The 15,075-nt window shown below is 36.5% G+C and overlaps 1 protein-coding gene across 2 annotated transcripts in view; it reads left to right on the top strand.

Annotated features, from left to right (window-relative positions):
- The window catches only part of CDH18 (cadherin 18), a 177,452-nt gene that overhangs the window by 21,831 nt on the left and 140,546 nt on the right, over positions 1-15,075 (top strand). The window lies entirely within an intron of this gene.

The raw sequence follows: 15,075 nt of genomic DNA, 5'->3' as shown, positions 1-15,075 counted from the left end.
CTTTCATTTTTCCCGAGGACATATTTAAGACAAAATGAAACTTGAGAAATAATTATTTTAAATGAGGAGAAAAAAATAACGGAACTCACAAAACATAGCATGAGGGGGGTGTGCAATGCAAGATGTAAAATTACACAGACAAATGTAAAGCTATAACTTTACTACAGTAAGACACAAGGGGAATTAATCTGTAACTATCTGTGCTAATCCAAATGTACTGTGGGCTGGGAAAATATTTTCTGGATTTTTATTGTAAATTAAATTCTGCTTTCACAAGGCTTCACTTGTCCTTGAGAATTTTGAGTATTTCACAAGCAAGTATTCCCTTCAAATGCTAATTTTCTGAATAACAGCATGATACTGAAAGCACCACTTCCAGGGAGGAAATAAATAGCATGCGAACTCGTGTTTTACTGAATGCCTGTGTCCTTGGTGTCTTTCTGCAAAGCTGTTACCACAGCCATATCATGTGCTTTAAGCTGACTGTTGGAAGCTTTCTTCTTTATATTAGAAATACAGGTAGAACGGTGAAAATTGTTTTAATTCTCTGTTCAAAAGAAAAGGGAAAAATGGGAGTTCAGTATGCTAAAATATTTGTATTTATAAGATGTCTTTCTCAGCTTGATAAAGATTGCATGTGTGCTGTATGTGTATGAGAGCTCCATAGCTTTGAATTCTTTACTTCAATGAAATTTCCGCATTGGCTACCTAACTTCTAAAAGTAAACAGTATTTATGTTTCTATTCTATTATATTTATGTTTCTATTCTATATATGTTTCTATTCTATTACAAAATGTCCTGTTTAATCATGCAGGAGTGATAAGTGCATATTTTTTTATAATTATTCATGAATATTTATCTATATATTGCTGCAAAGGTATACCTTTTTGCCATATAGGTTTCTATAACTCTCTATTCACTGTGGAGCTTTGCACCCAATCATCCTCCCATCTCATTCAGCAAAAATTTTAAATGCCAGAGGCTGATGTTTAAATTTTCATGTGTCCTTGGCATCACAGTTTATCAGTGCATTCAACGTGAATGCAGTTGGAGGTGGGCTTTTAAGAACTCTAGCGGAGCGTACAAACAGATGAGTTTTACAGGCTAGGATGCATAGGGGAACACAGGGTAAAGGAGCGAAAAGCAAAAGAAAGTGAAGAGGCAGGATGGCAGTTTTTGAAAAATGGGGGATGTAAGATAGCCTGAAGGACCTAAGGGGGGAGATCAATCAGATGGGGATGTGGTATCCTGAGCTGATGAGTAGGACTTCTGTCTTTTTGGAGTAAAGGTTCAATACAACAAATCACCTGCAGTTTCTGAAAACAAACAAACAAACAAACAAAAAAAACAAAAAACAAAAAACCAACCCAAAACCCACACAATGGCAATTCCACTCTGAAAATTCTGTCTGAACTCTACAGTTTATGTAACTTCTCCCTTTGATCTTCCATACCACTGAGTAGTCTGCAGCTGAGAATTCAGCCTGGTTGAGAGGTCACTGCTCCCGCTCTGAACTTGCTTACGCAGACAGCTGGGCCTGAGCAGGCAATTAATAAGATAATAGCCATCTAATGTTTAGAGAACCATCTTATCCTGCCACTCATGACCTAGTGTGAATTAACACTATGGATACTTGTACTACATAGTGCCTAAGTAGTATTTTAGCTACGTGATGTCTGCAGATATTGCTGACAGCTGAAGGATTATCATTTGTTATCTTAATAGGCCTTCATCCTCAGAATAGGACACATTATCTCCTTTTGTTCCTTTTTCTTTCGGTTTGAATTTAGTCCTGGGTCTGAAGAGAGGGAAACTCTATCTTTTTAATATCTGTATCCAGATAGCTTGCCATTACTTTAATGGTGTCTGAGTACTGCTATTTTGACATGGCCAAACATCGCATATTCATGTCAATGTGATTGGTTTGCAGAAATACCAAATACTTCAGGGGCAGTGAAATGACCATATTCTTGAAAATATAATCAGAGAATGAAATAATTTAGTGCTCTTTTCCAGGTCATCTAACTGCAGATATAGGAAATTATTCCATGACACCCCCTTTTTTTTCTTCCCCCTCCTCTTCAGTTCTGAAAATCTGAGGTCTGAAATTACGTTTTTCTCCCTTTATGATGTTACCTAGATTTATTTTAAAGATTTATATCTTGTCATGCGTTTTATATATATATAAAATATGTAATAGTGCATTATAAATCAAAGCAAACATCTCTGAAATTACTGTTTATTATTGAAACAATTAATAGCCTGATCCTAAATCCACTGATATCAGTGGGATTTCCTTCATGTTCTGCATTTTATAATTCAAAAGAAAGGAAAAATGTCAATGAAAATGATAAGCAGCAACTCTGAACCCACTCCAAAGAAATAAATACTTCTCCTTTAGGTAAAGCATAAGAACCTGTGGAATTCAAACCACGGGATATTTGTAAGGATAAGTACTTAATATGATTTAAAAAAAAAAAAACAAAAAACAAAAAAACCCCCCACCCACCAACAACCAACCAACCAAGCATTTGATGACTAAATAAAAATAAACATATTTAAAATACACTAATTTTTCCATTTTTCTAATTTTATGCATCTGTAGGAAAAGTCAGGTATCAAATAATGAAAGTTAGAAACTTTAATTTTGAAGCATATTTCCTACAAATTACAACAAGTGATACAAGATATCTGCAATGTTTTTAATGTGACTTCTTTTGGAACTAGTTGTGAGCCAGATCAAAAGTCACTCTAAAATAAAACAAAACTTGTTCAGTGCTAGTGTTACCAAACTCTAATGGAAATGATTAATGCCTGTTCTTCAGAATGGAGCTATTTTATTTTTTTTCCCTACAAGTTAGGTCAATTCAGGAATTTATCCTTCTTATGAAAGACAAAATTTATCTCATTGACATTTACAGAGGAATAGCTTTGATACAATCCTTCTTGTTTAACTTCTCACATCACCATTTGTTGTGATGCTGAGTACTTATCCTGTAGGTTTGCTCCTCATGCACACAGGAAATTCTCCATGGTATGGATTTGTGACTGAACAAAGATTTTATTTATAGTAACAGAAGTAGTGGGAGGCAGGACGTGGGAGGCATTTCTCTTTCTCTCCAGAGTTTGCTTGAGTACGCATTTAAGGAATGTTATATTTACTACATTTCCAACATTTGTCTCAGTTTTCTTTAGTTCTGATGGTATAAAATTTTTAGGGTCGCAATTGTTAGGGTCCAGCTGATTAAATAATGTTAAAATGTTAAAAATTATCACTCGAGGAAAAAAAAATAGTTGACCTCTTACAAAATATTTTTTTTTATTTCTGCTGCCTAACTAGCAGTCTGCTTTGTTGCCCTGACCTCTGCTGTTAGGGCTATACTGCACTAGTGATCATAGTAACCTACTAGAATATGCCTTATGTGGAATAAATTGGATTTTAGTGACATGAGTAATATTTCATAGAAACATAGAATCATAGAATCATAGGGTTGGAAGGGACCTCTGGAGATCATCTAGTCCAACCCCCCTGCCAGAGCAGGGTCACCTAGAGCAGGTTGCACAGGAACGCCTCCAGGTGGGTTTGGAATGTCTCCAGAGTTGGAGACTCCACCACCTCTCTGGGCAGCCTGTTCCAGTGCTCTGCCACCCTCAAAGTAAAGCAGTTCCTCCTCATGTTTAGGTGGAACTTCCTATGCTCAAGTTTGTGCCCATTACCTCTTGTCCTGTCCCCGGGCACCACTGAAAAGAGCCTGGCCCCATCCTCCTGACACCCACCCTTTAAGTATTTATAAGTGTTGATAAGATCCCCCCTCACTTTAGGATGACTGAGTGAAAACTTGTATTCAGTGAGTGTTTGAAGTACCACGCTATATATATTTTTTTTTTTCCTGAAAAAGAATAAATATCTTTGAACTTCCTAGTATTAGTGAAATTAGGTTAGAAAAAAGACACTGGGAGACAAGGATCAGACACCCAGGTCTTCTGCTAGGCCATATGGGTACTTCCTCCTGGGCTCCTTAAATGTGAAGAAAATAGTCTGTTATGGAAAATGTGTTAATGAATGAACTGTACATCCAAAGGAGTCTATAGGTACTCTGTGTTGACACCTCCTTGTACAGCTAGCAAGAATATCTAATAACAGATAGAGTAATGGTCATTTCATTACTTCCCGAAATGAACTATTTTTATATTAATTTCCCTATCATTTTACACATACCCTTTTAAAGCATCATTCACACCTCACCATTTCTTGTCAGCCAGTAACTTCAGAGATTGTAATCCAATTCTGCTTGAACATTTTTTGAGAGAGAAGAAGGTGTCAGAGAGTCTCTGGGAAGAAAAATCACTGAAATGTTCATGATAAATGACATTTGTATTGATATGTCACCATACATATGACAAACACGAAGGAGAGAAATATATTACCTCTGAGTGTGAATACCTTGTTTATGGCATTTACTTGGAATACTGATCCTGGAGAAAGGTCAAATTTTAACAGACTTTTTTTTAATCACTCATTTTAATAAGTGATAGCAGTGAATGGAACAGCATGTCTGGGATTCCTTACATGTACAGAAGGAGAACATTAGTGTTCCCTATTGGAATTAGATGATGATGAATACAGTACAGTCCTTAATGAAAAACATAAATTTTGTGTTAAATGTAACATGAAGAATGTATTAGTTTCAGTAAATTGATGAGGCTCTGACTTGCTTTGTTGAAGTACTTTCTATTAAACACCATCAAAGGTGTTTAACTGTGGAAGAAAGTAGTTCTCAGCTAGCTTTTTCTCATGCTAAATTCAAGATAGTTCCACGGTCAGGATACATCTATCCTGCAGACAAATGAAAACAAGTCAAAGTATCGAACATTTGTGACTTTACAATGGACAGCAAAGAACATAAATATTTTTTTCAGTGAGAAATACAGAACTTTGTGGAGAAGGTTTTATTTAATTTTTAAATATCCATATATCTAAAGATATGTAAGATAAATTCTTCAGCACACTTTCCATGTTTTTTAAAATATGGGAGAATTTTAATGTAAAATTTATTGCTCAGAAATATTAAAATGTCAAGTGTTAGACAATCTTACATTAAAATTTCATCTGCAGATACCCGATTCATGGATGTAGATTCTTCTTGTATATCCCGTTATACAAAAATATACCAAAACTATTTTAGAAATAGACATTTCATGGATTCAAAGCAGGAACAATTAAGCATATTTAGAATCTAAATGTGGGTTTCTGGAAATTTGCAGGGCTTGATCTTTTTGGTTGCTATTTCAAAAGCCTAGCATCATTTCTTTTCTTCATTGTTAGAATGTGGGTTGTCAGTCACAATGAAGAATGGTTGTTGTCTACGAAAGGACGGCAATGCTCTGTACTGTGCTGAAAAGATATCACGCAGGACTTGCAATTACATTGTCAGGTGGAAAAAGTAGCAAAAGATTACATGTTACACAAGGCCTCTATAGGAATGCTGTTAACTCAAAATGCCAGTCAGTCATAAATTGTGATATAAAATTGGTTTGTAAACATTTTCAGAACTTGTGTTTTACTTGTCCAGAAGTTGTACTGAATGAAATGTAAGTAATGAGGGGTTTACTGTGTCTTACAATCAAAGCCTTGCAGTGGTGGCAGTACAGATGTTTATGGACAGATAGGGGCATGATGACTCTAGAAGAATCCAGCAGGAGTAGCATGCTACCCCTTTGAAAAAAATGGGTTCGTTGGTAAGAACTATCTGATTAAAAAATCTTGGGCTCACAAACTATACTAGTTCTTGGTAATCCATGTGTCCAGTATGGAAATACACAAAAAAAGATTCTTGAAATCCCCTGGTTTACATCCACAGGAGTGGAGTAAAGTAGCATAGTTGTCATTCTCCGTTATCACCTATTTTGAGGCACTAGTGACCTTTTAAAGAAATTTGTGGAAACATTTCCTCATCATGATGATGCAAGGCTCTTTTCCTGTGTCGTGTAGTACTTTTTGCTTCTTGCAAACAGGAGGAGCACTACACTATAGGAAGAAGAAAAGTGGCTGTGATAGGAAAAGAATCATATTCTTTTCTAAGAGAGATACAGAAGAAGAGCCATCACTTGTGAGTTGTGTAATGGAAACTATACAGAGGCAATTTTTTTTACAAATCCAAATTTTACCCAACAAGAAGACAAGCTATAGGCCACATAAAAGAGATGAAATGGCATTCCAGATGCAAAACCAAAACCATGCCTTTAAATGGTAAATACTGTTGAAGCAGTGAATCAATACCCCAATAAATCTATAGTCTGATATTCAATATTGTCATACCACTTTCTAATATTTAAAAAGTATATAACAAAGAACTCTTAACAAATAAAATGACCAAAAAAAAACCCTCAATAATGAAAACATGCATTTGATTTACCTGGAAAAGTGTACTAACATGATTTGATAAGGAGCTCACAAAAAGACAGAGATTAAATCCTTTTGAAACAATGGTCTCTCCAGTTCTTCATAATGTGTTTTTTCAGTTCTTTTCAGTTTCTTCAGAATGAAACAACTTTTTCACCTGAAATAGAAGCCATTGGACAGTAGCTAACCTGTTTTCTTTCCACAGCCTTATAAATTTCTCAGCAAATTAGCTTCAAAGACATCAAAACCTAAAATGTGTGAAAGATTTTTGGGGGGATGGGATGAAAGGAAGCTGGTAAATTAATTATCTCTCCTTGAACTTTTCCACATAATATTTTTTTCCTAATCAAACTCTGTAATTGGGTAAGTAATTGACTCCCTAACATAAAGTTTTCTCTTGTTGATTTTTCGTGTCTCAAAAATACTACATCAGAAAATCACACATTTGTTTTTATCTTCACAATATTATTAGGAAGAGCAAAGGAGAAAGAAGCAATTTAGAATATCTAATGGGTACACTGCAGAGTTGTTTTTCCAGAGCTTAAAAATGAATATGCTGTCTTAAGATTTTTCATAGAGTAAACAGCGTTTGCTGTAGCGCTGTCAGACAAACAAGCAAACAAACAAATAAATCATACTTTTCATAAGAGTTTGAGTACTATTACACTTATAGCTCTGTGGTCCAGTGAGCTATTTCTATCACTCACATTAATAGCAGGAGAAGCTGTATACATGGAGATAACATAGAATCATAGAATGGTTTGGGCTGGAAGGGACCTTAAAGATCATCTAGTTCCAACCCCCCTGCCATGGGCAGGGACACCTCCCACTAGACCACATTGCTCAAAGCCCCATCCAACCTGGCCTTGAACATTTCCAAGGATGAAGCATCCACAACTTTTTTGGGCAACCTGTTCCAACACCTAATGTGGAATTCATTGATCAAGATTTTAGAGAACTAATAGTTCTTTCTCATTTGGAAAAATCTGAAATAGATTTTCTTTTTGGAAGACCCTGTTACAATGGATGTGTTCCCGTTTTTTCCCTCTGCACTGCATATAGAAAGGAAAAGCAGAGTTTGATTCTCTCTTTGTGCATATAAAACAAAACCCAAAACAAACAAAAACCCCCAACGTGCAATAAGGGTAGCTTTACTGAGCAAGCAACAGAAATGAAGGTCAAGAGCATCTGTAGGAAGTCTGCAGAAATAGTGTAGGTAAACAGAAACTGTGTTTTTACTCCATCATTGTCTCAAATGTGCAGTGTTTTCCAGTGAAGTTCTAAGCCCCAGACTCTTGCATCTCTTGGAGTTTTCAAAGAGAATATGCACTTAGCTTTAAGACCACTGAGTCCAACCCTTAACCTAGCACTGCCAAGTCTACCACTAAACCATGTCCCTAAGCACCACATCTACACATCTGTTAAATACCTCCAGGGATGGTGACTCAACCACTTCCCTGGGCAGCCTCTTCCAATGCTTGACAACCATTTCCGTGAAGAAATTTTTCCTAATATCCAATCTAAACTTGCCCTGCTGCAAGTTAAGGCCATTTCCTCTTGTCCTATCACTTCTTACTTGTCAGAAGAGACTGACCCCCACCTCTTTACAACCTCCTTTCAGGTAGTTGTAGAGAGCGATAAGGTCTCCCCTCAGCCTCCTCTTCTCCGGACTAAACAATCCCAGTTTCCTCAGCCGCTCCTCATGAGACGTCCTCTAGACCCTTCACCATCTTTGTTGCCCTTCTTTGGCAACATTCAGTAAGACTCAAACAAAAAGACCAACTTAATTTCAGACATATTTTAGAGTAATGGTTCAATGAGCTGTAGTCATTTAGCCCTAGGACCTGCAAAGAAGTATATTTACATAGTTATACGTTTAGAAAACTTTGGTTAGCATGTTCTGCAACAGGATGACTGTCCAGCTCTTTAAAACATGTAAAACAAATATACTGTGTAAATCCTACTTTCTTGAAAAAAAGAATAGTTTCTATGCCCATCATAGAATTTGCCCAAGTAAAAGATGTCTGAAATGAAAGCTTACTGCTGTAAAGAGAGTTCAGATGAAAACTTCAGCAGAGTGGAAGTACTTTTTTCTATATTGATTTAGATACACAGTACACTGAGAGTACAATTTTGGATTCAATTTTTCTTGAAAATATATAGTGTTCTTTGAAAACAAAACAACAGTTCTATACATAAACCTTTATTGTGTTGTTTTGAGATTCCATTTTCTATTTTTCCTGTCATTCACTGGAGTCCTCCTTTGTACGGAGAGAAAATAGGAGCTAATGTTGACCACTTGCGTCAGCTTTAGTGCACCTGATGCTATTTCAGATGTGATTGCTTATGCACCTGCATACATCTGCCATTACCCAGTCTCCCCAAAAGCAGCAGCAAAGAAGGGGACTTCAGATAAGTACATCTTTCAGGAACAGATGTTTGCATGCTGTAGTGTTATACTATGAAGTTAATACTGTTTCAGTTGTGTTTTTCTTGGATGATTGCAATCCAATTATTTTTTTCTATCTCAGAAAACCCATTCAGCAGATGGAGGCAATTGCAATTCTGTATTTTCTTCCTCTGTTTGACAAGGCTGTGAAATAGCTTCTTCTCGATTTGTGGGCACTGCTATGGATAACACAGTTATCTCCTGGGCTAATGATTCCCTCTGAGAATTCCATCAAAAGGTGTGACATTGCCCAGAGCAGTATATTTCATTAAAACATATTTTATAGCTCAGACCAAAGGAAGTAAGTCTGCGGCAAATCTGAGGATGCGTTTACTGCATAGGCACAATGAACATTTCAGTAGAATCAGCTAGACTCTGATTTTGCAGTATGCACCATTCAGAATAATTTTATATGTGTTTTTTACTACTGCTAAGTGATTGTATCATTTCTTTTAAATTACGTTGTGTCTACATAAACATCAAAGGAAGTCAACATGATTGTAATTCTTATTAGAGAGAAGTTTAAAATGTTTTGCTCTCAGTGTTTTAGTACTGTACCACTAATTCTTTTATGTGTCTACTTTTTGATGTTTTTAGTGAAGCATTAAATAGTTTTGCGGAACATAAGTAAACTAACATGCATACATTTTTGTTAATGTATTAAATATATTACTAAATATATATTAATATATTTCAAATATATTGCTAAAGGTCACAGCTCATGTTGTTTGGGAATAATTTTGTCATTGGGAACACATTGGTAGACTTTGCTGTGGTAGTGTTGCGCTGGGGCCCTCTTGTTGTCTTGTTAAAATGATTGGCAATGACAACAGAATTGAGAAGGGGAGGTTCTGTTGCCCTGCTTGAAAGAGCTTGCTGCTCCTCAAACTGAAGACAATACTTTATTCAAAAGATATAACGGTGGTATAACTACCAGAACTCAGGTTTTGCTTTTGGAATTCTATGCATATTATTTTTTATTGGTTATTATTTGTGAACAATAGGTTTTAAATTAATTCTATGCAGTTATTTCAAAATAATTTAAGTTTATATTTACATAATGACTTCTACTCTGATTAAGTTCATCGTGTTAGTGCAACAGTTCTTGATTTTTTCAGATCAGTTTCGGATTTGAATTTAGCACATGTATGGGAATCTCTTAATAATTTTTTTTTTTCAGCAGAACAACATATATCTTATATCATAAATCATAGAATCATCTAGTTTGGAAGTGACCTTTAAGATCATTGAGTCCAACCATCAACCTAACACTGACAAAATCTAACTAAATCACGTCCCTAAGCACCATGTCTACCCTTCTTTTAGATACCTCCGTGGATGACTATTCCACCACTTCCTTGGGCAGCCTGTTCCAATGTTTGATAACCCTTTTGGTGAAGAAATTTTTCCTAATATCCAATCTAAACCACTCCTGGTGCAACTTGAGGCCATTTTGTCCTGTCCTGTCATTTTTTACTTGGGGTTCAAGAATTTATTGGTAGTCCAGTTAAAATACTGTAAAAGTCATTACTAATCTGCTTAAAATGCCACATACACAACAGACCAAGAATCCAAATTTTTCAGTTAAACCAAACAGGGGGAAGCAGTCATATAATTAACTCTTATACTTTACAACTGCCCCTTTTATCCAGGCTTCTTTCTCATTCTTCTGGTCATGCATGGTTTCCTGGTCCCAGTTTATCTTCCTTAAGCAAGTGCAGGGAGTGTGGTGATCACTGTGAGCTGTTAGCATCCCACATTCCCAGCAGGAGCAGGGTGTTGGCTCCCTCCTCAATTTTTTTATTGGTTTTATAGTCCTTATTTTTGTGCTGCTTTCCCATTGGTCCCCAATTCTATATTCTCCAGTAGCTTCTGCCTATTTGAGGTTATTTGCTTGACTTTAGACAAGTGTGTATGCTTAAATGTTTGGATGTGTGATGTAGCTCGGCATTAGCTAAAACAAATAAGTAAAAGATGTATGAAGTTGAAGGGTAGTGAATAAGGCCAGTAGCTAAGCAGTAGCCACCCAACCATTTGGTTTTGCAATTAGGCTTTAGCCACCTGATCACTTTGGAGTTACTAACAGTTACAATACTATATTAGCTGGACAATAAGCCTACAATCTGTGCATTCATTGTAAAGCAGTTAATATGCTGGTGCATTAAATTATAAGTATTTAAAGACTTGTAGTATCAAAATTAATAGAATATAAAGAAAACTCATTAACTGAGAAGTTTGGTAAACCTCTTCAGATCATGCCTTTGGGTAATGTAGTCCTGCAGTTTGTGTAGGAATACTAAAAGAAAGTTAAGCATTTAAATAGACTGATGGAAGAAGAATGTTTAAGTCTTAGCAAAACAAGGACACCTTGGTTGCTATTCTGCTAAATCAGTCATACACTGCTGATATAAGCTAGTTAAAGATTGAGGAACCATCATAAATCATCCTGAATCCAACCTGTTATTAAATATGTCAAGAAGTGGAGTCCACTGGGTTGATAAAGGTGACATTCCAGATATGCTCTTCAGCTATATTTTCAGTTTCTCCTTTCCCTAAAAATGCAGACAAATAAAGACAGGAATAATGTCCAACAGGGGATGAAAATTAAATACTTTCTGGCAACTTCTGGTTGTGGACAGATTCAGAATATTTAATAGGTATGTTCTTGTTAGGAGCATAACTAAATCAGCAGTGATTAGTTATGTTTTCAGAAGCCAGCCCATCACATAGGATAGAAATGACATTTCCATAAGGAATTCAGAAGTCTGCACTGTCTGGAAAGTGGGGGGACTGGAGAGGGTGCTGTCAGGGAGCAGCAGCGTGGGGCAAATCCCTGGGGCTAGGGCACTGGGGGCTCCTCCAGGTAGCTGATGGCAGGGCCAGCCAGGAGCAGGGCAGCAAAGGGCCACTGGGGCAGCTCCAGCCCTGGGCATTGGGGACCTCCCTGAGGGCAGGCCAGGCTGAGGCCAGAATGGGACATGGTCCCTCAGGTCTGCCCATGGGTGCCCAGGGCAGGCCTGTGGGGAAATGGAGACTGGCCCTACTGTGGCATCACTGTGGCAGGGGCTGGTGGCCCTGGAGGGGCTGCAATGAAGTCCTGAGCCGTGGGCAAGGTCAGGGGAACCCTGGGGAGCTAGGGAGGGCTAAATACAAGCTAAGCAAACTATGGGTCTGCAAAGTCATTTTTAAAATAGGGTTTGGGATCTAAGGTGAGATTGCTTAGGGCAGCAAATTGAAACAACTTAAGAAGGAAAAAAACAGTTTCTTTAAGTTACAGTTTAAAAGTTAATATAACGGATCAATATATAATCATTAGATGAGGTGGACAATAAGAAACTAAGACTTACTGAAAGACATTTTCAGTAATGTTTTCATAGTCATAGTTAAAACCTCTGATACAGAAATCAGAGAGCTGTGTTTTAATGTTTGGCATATTTCCCTTGCATTTCTTTTCAATGCTCATCTCAAGATGAGTAATCATGTTTCAGTTTGCCATGTGTTTGTATTTCTTTTTAAATTAAGAGACTCCCGCAATGTTCCAACTTTCTGTCTCTGACTGGCACAGTAGGGGAAAAAATAACACCACATTTTGCGTTTATCTAAGCTATTTATTCACATTACTACAGCATGTGAGTGTCTCATCCTCTGGTGTGCACATGTTCTTGCAGTAGTCATTGTCAGAGGTGGCGGCATCTCATTGAAATGAAATATCCACACCTTTTCTGGGGATCTGGGTTGAGATTACATCCCCAGGCCACACAAATTAGGTTTGAACTGGTGAACAGAACGTGGGTTGGCTTGAGTCTACGTTGCTTAGTGTCATCCCTCATTTGAAAGAGAAATAGCTACAGCAGTCCCAAGCAAAGAGAGTCCACTATTACCCAGCTAGATTTTCCTCCCTTGCTGTCTTTTATAAATCATTACAGTGACAGCTGCAGAAACACAGTCTCCCAAACCATGTATTTGTAACCTAAGTGGTGGATCACATCTATTCTAATTAGAAATGCTTTTGTGGAATAAACCACCTGTTGTGGAGATGATTTCATAGTACGCAGGGAAAAGAAAGAAGTGTGCCATACACAGGGACATGAATCTCTCATTAATGTGGAAGACATTGTCTTAAGCAGGGATTCCTAGGGGCTCTCTTCAGCAAAACACATATTGCAAATAAGTGTTTGAGAGAAGCCTTGGTATTTTTCTACTTGGGCCAATTTGTACTGAGATGGAAGTATTAAAGAAGATAAACAGTTATTTAATCTTTACTTTACGGAAAAAAATGAAATATAAACCAAGTGACAAAGGAAAGACCCTTTTGTTATGCAGTAGAAGTGCTATGCAAAATCCTCCTATGTGAACTTAAAACTCAGCATTAGAAATTAAAAAGCATAGATCAAAGTGTTATGTTTAAAACAATATAATAAATATCAGGAAGTAGGGAAGCAGAAACTTCTCTTAGTTTTCTCTTGTTTTCAGTGGTTGCCTTACAACTACAGTTTAAAAGACATAGTTGCAAATTGAAGGCTTTGAGTGTTTATTGACAGATTATTTTCTTCTAATGACATTCCTGCCTGCATTTTTGAATTGAAGTTTGTTGGGTAACATGATGTTTAGCAGGAATAATGTATAATTGGTTGGCCATGCAATCAGCTGGGAATCTTTTGTGTTTCTTAACTTTTATTACTTGTTAGATGTAAAAGCCCTCTGACTCAAAATGTACCTGGATTTTCTTCACTATTGACAAGTACAAATAGTTGTTTCTTCACAACAAAAAATATCTAATGTTATTAATTTTATCCAATGTTCCATGCATTTCCTGCTATCACAATGAATTTCTGAATGTGCCTTTCTGCAGTATGGTATTGGAATGCCATGTTTATGTTGATATTTGTGGTTTTTGAAGAAAACTTACTTCTTAAAATTCTACAGCAGTTCCTTATTCTCTTGTTTTCTTACCTATGTAACCAATGTCTTAATTGGTTCGTAATTTCATAATTTCAGTTATGAATATAGTAAGTTTTGCTGGGATCTCTGTATGGTATACCCAAATAAGTTTTTACATATACACATGCAGAGTTAAAAGGAGAGAATGAGAATGGAGATTCTTCTGATCTTTTTCAGTTTGGGATAGTTTTAACTTTAGTTCCTTATATCTTCATAAACTCAGCAAATTTGCCATTTTCCTAGACATACCATTTTTTCTTCTAGGTTTCTTTTTTGTTTTTGTCGCCTGTCCCCCCCCCCCTCCCCCCCCCCCCCCAAATTAGAGACAATCTTTCTAAGGCAAATGTTAACATTTGCAAACACTAACACTTAGGAATCATTTTATCAAAAAATGAACCTGCAGCAAGAGAAAAACAATTCTGATTGTTTCTGAAAAATTAGAATACCTACTATTCTTGGTTTTAGGAATAAATCACTTCAGAAAACATTTTGACTTTATAGGAATTTTGGGTCCCTGGCATTTTACATTAAGTGAATCATTCCTTTGTTAATAGAATACAGTATTATTCTGAGGATAAGAAGAGATGTAATGAGAATTTTGCCCGTCACTGCTCTAAAGAAAATGTGTAAGATTGTCCTGCTGTCCTACAACAGCAAAACCAAGCAAATACTCTTTCTCTGCCTATTTCTTTCTTCCATTTTCAAAATAAAAAAAAATTGGTTCACAGTTGTGACCTAGTTTTGTATTGGTTATTCAATCAGATCTTCTTGTGGCCCAGATACGTATATGGTGCGTTGACTGATGTTATGCTGAAGTTTATATGAGCTGACAATCTTAATTTTATTAGATTTTCCCCCTCCCAAGTCCCCCTACTGAACAGGATATAAATTATATGCGACACCATAATTTCATAGAGTTAATACATGAAATGAAAAATGTCATGAACCCTCATATGCTTACTCCTTTTGCTCAGATTCTATGTAGAAACTTAGTAACACCACATTGCAGATATTGAGAGACAGGGCAGTGGGATAAGAATAAGAATGAGTGAGTTCTTAAAATTAGAAAGTTTCCCTTCTGATTTAACATCACAATATAACTGCACAATACCTGCAGCTGTTCATTTCTGTATTATCACTTTGTTCTCATTGTGCACCTCTATAAGTACATTCTGTTCTCAAAGTCATTTTAAAGAAAAAAACAACACAAAGCCTCACAATCTATGAAAAAATCACCCCTCTTTCTCATAGAACACATGTTCATTTTTAATCTAAACAGGC

The sequence above is a fragment of the Rissa tridactyla genome, chromosome 2, assembly GCF_028500815.1.
Source record: "Rissa tridactyla isolate bRisTri1 chromosome 2, bRisTri1.patW.cur.20221130, whole genome shotgun sequence".
Classification (NCBI taxonomy): Eukaryota; Metazoa; Chordata; class Aves; order Charadriiformes; family Laridae; genus Rissa; species Rissa tridactyla.
Note: the sequence above shows the minus strand (reverse complement) of the source record. Positions and strands in the feature narration are given on the sequence as shown.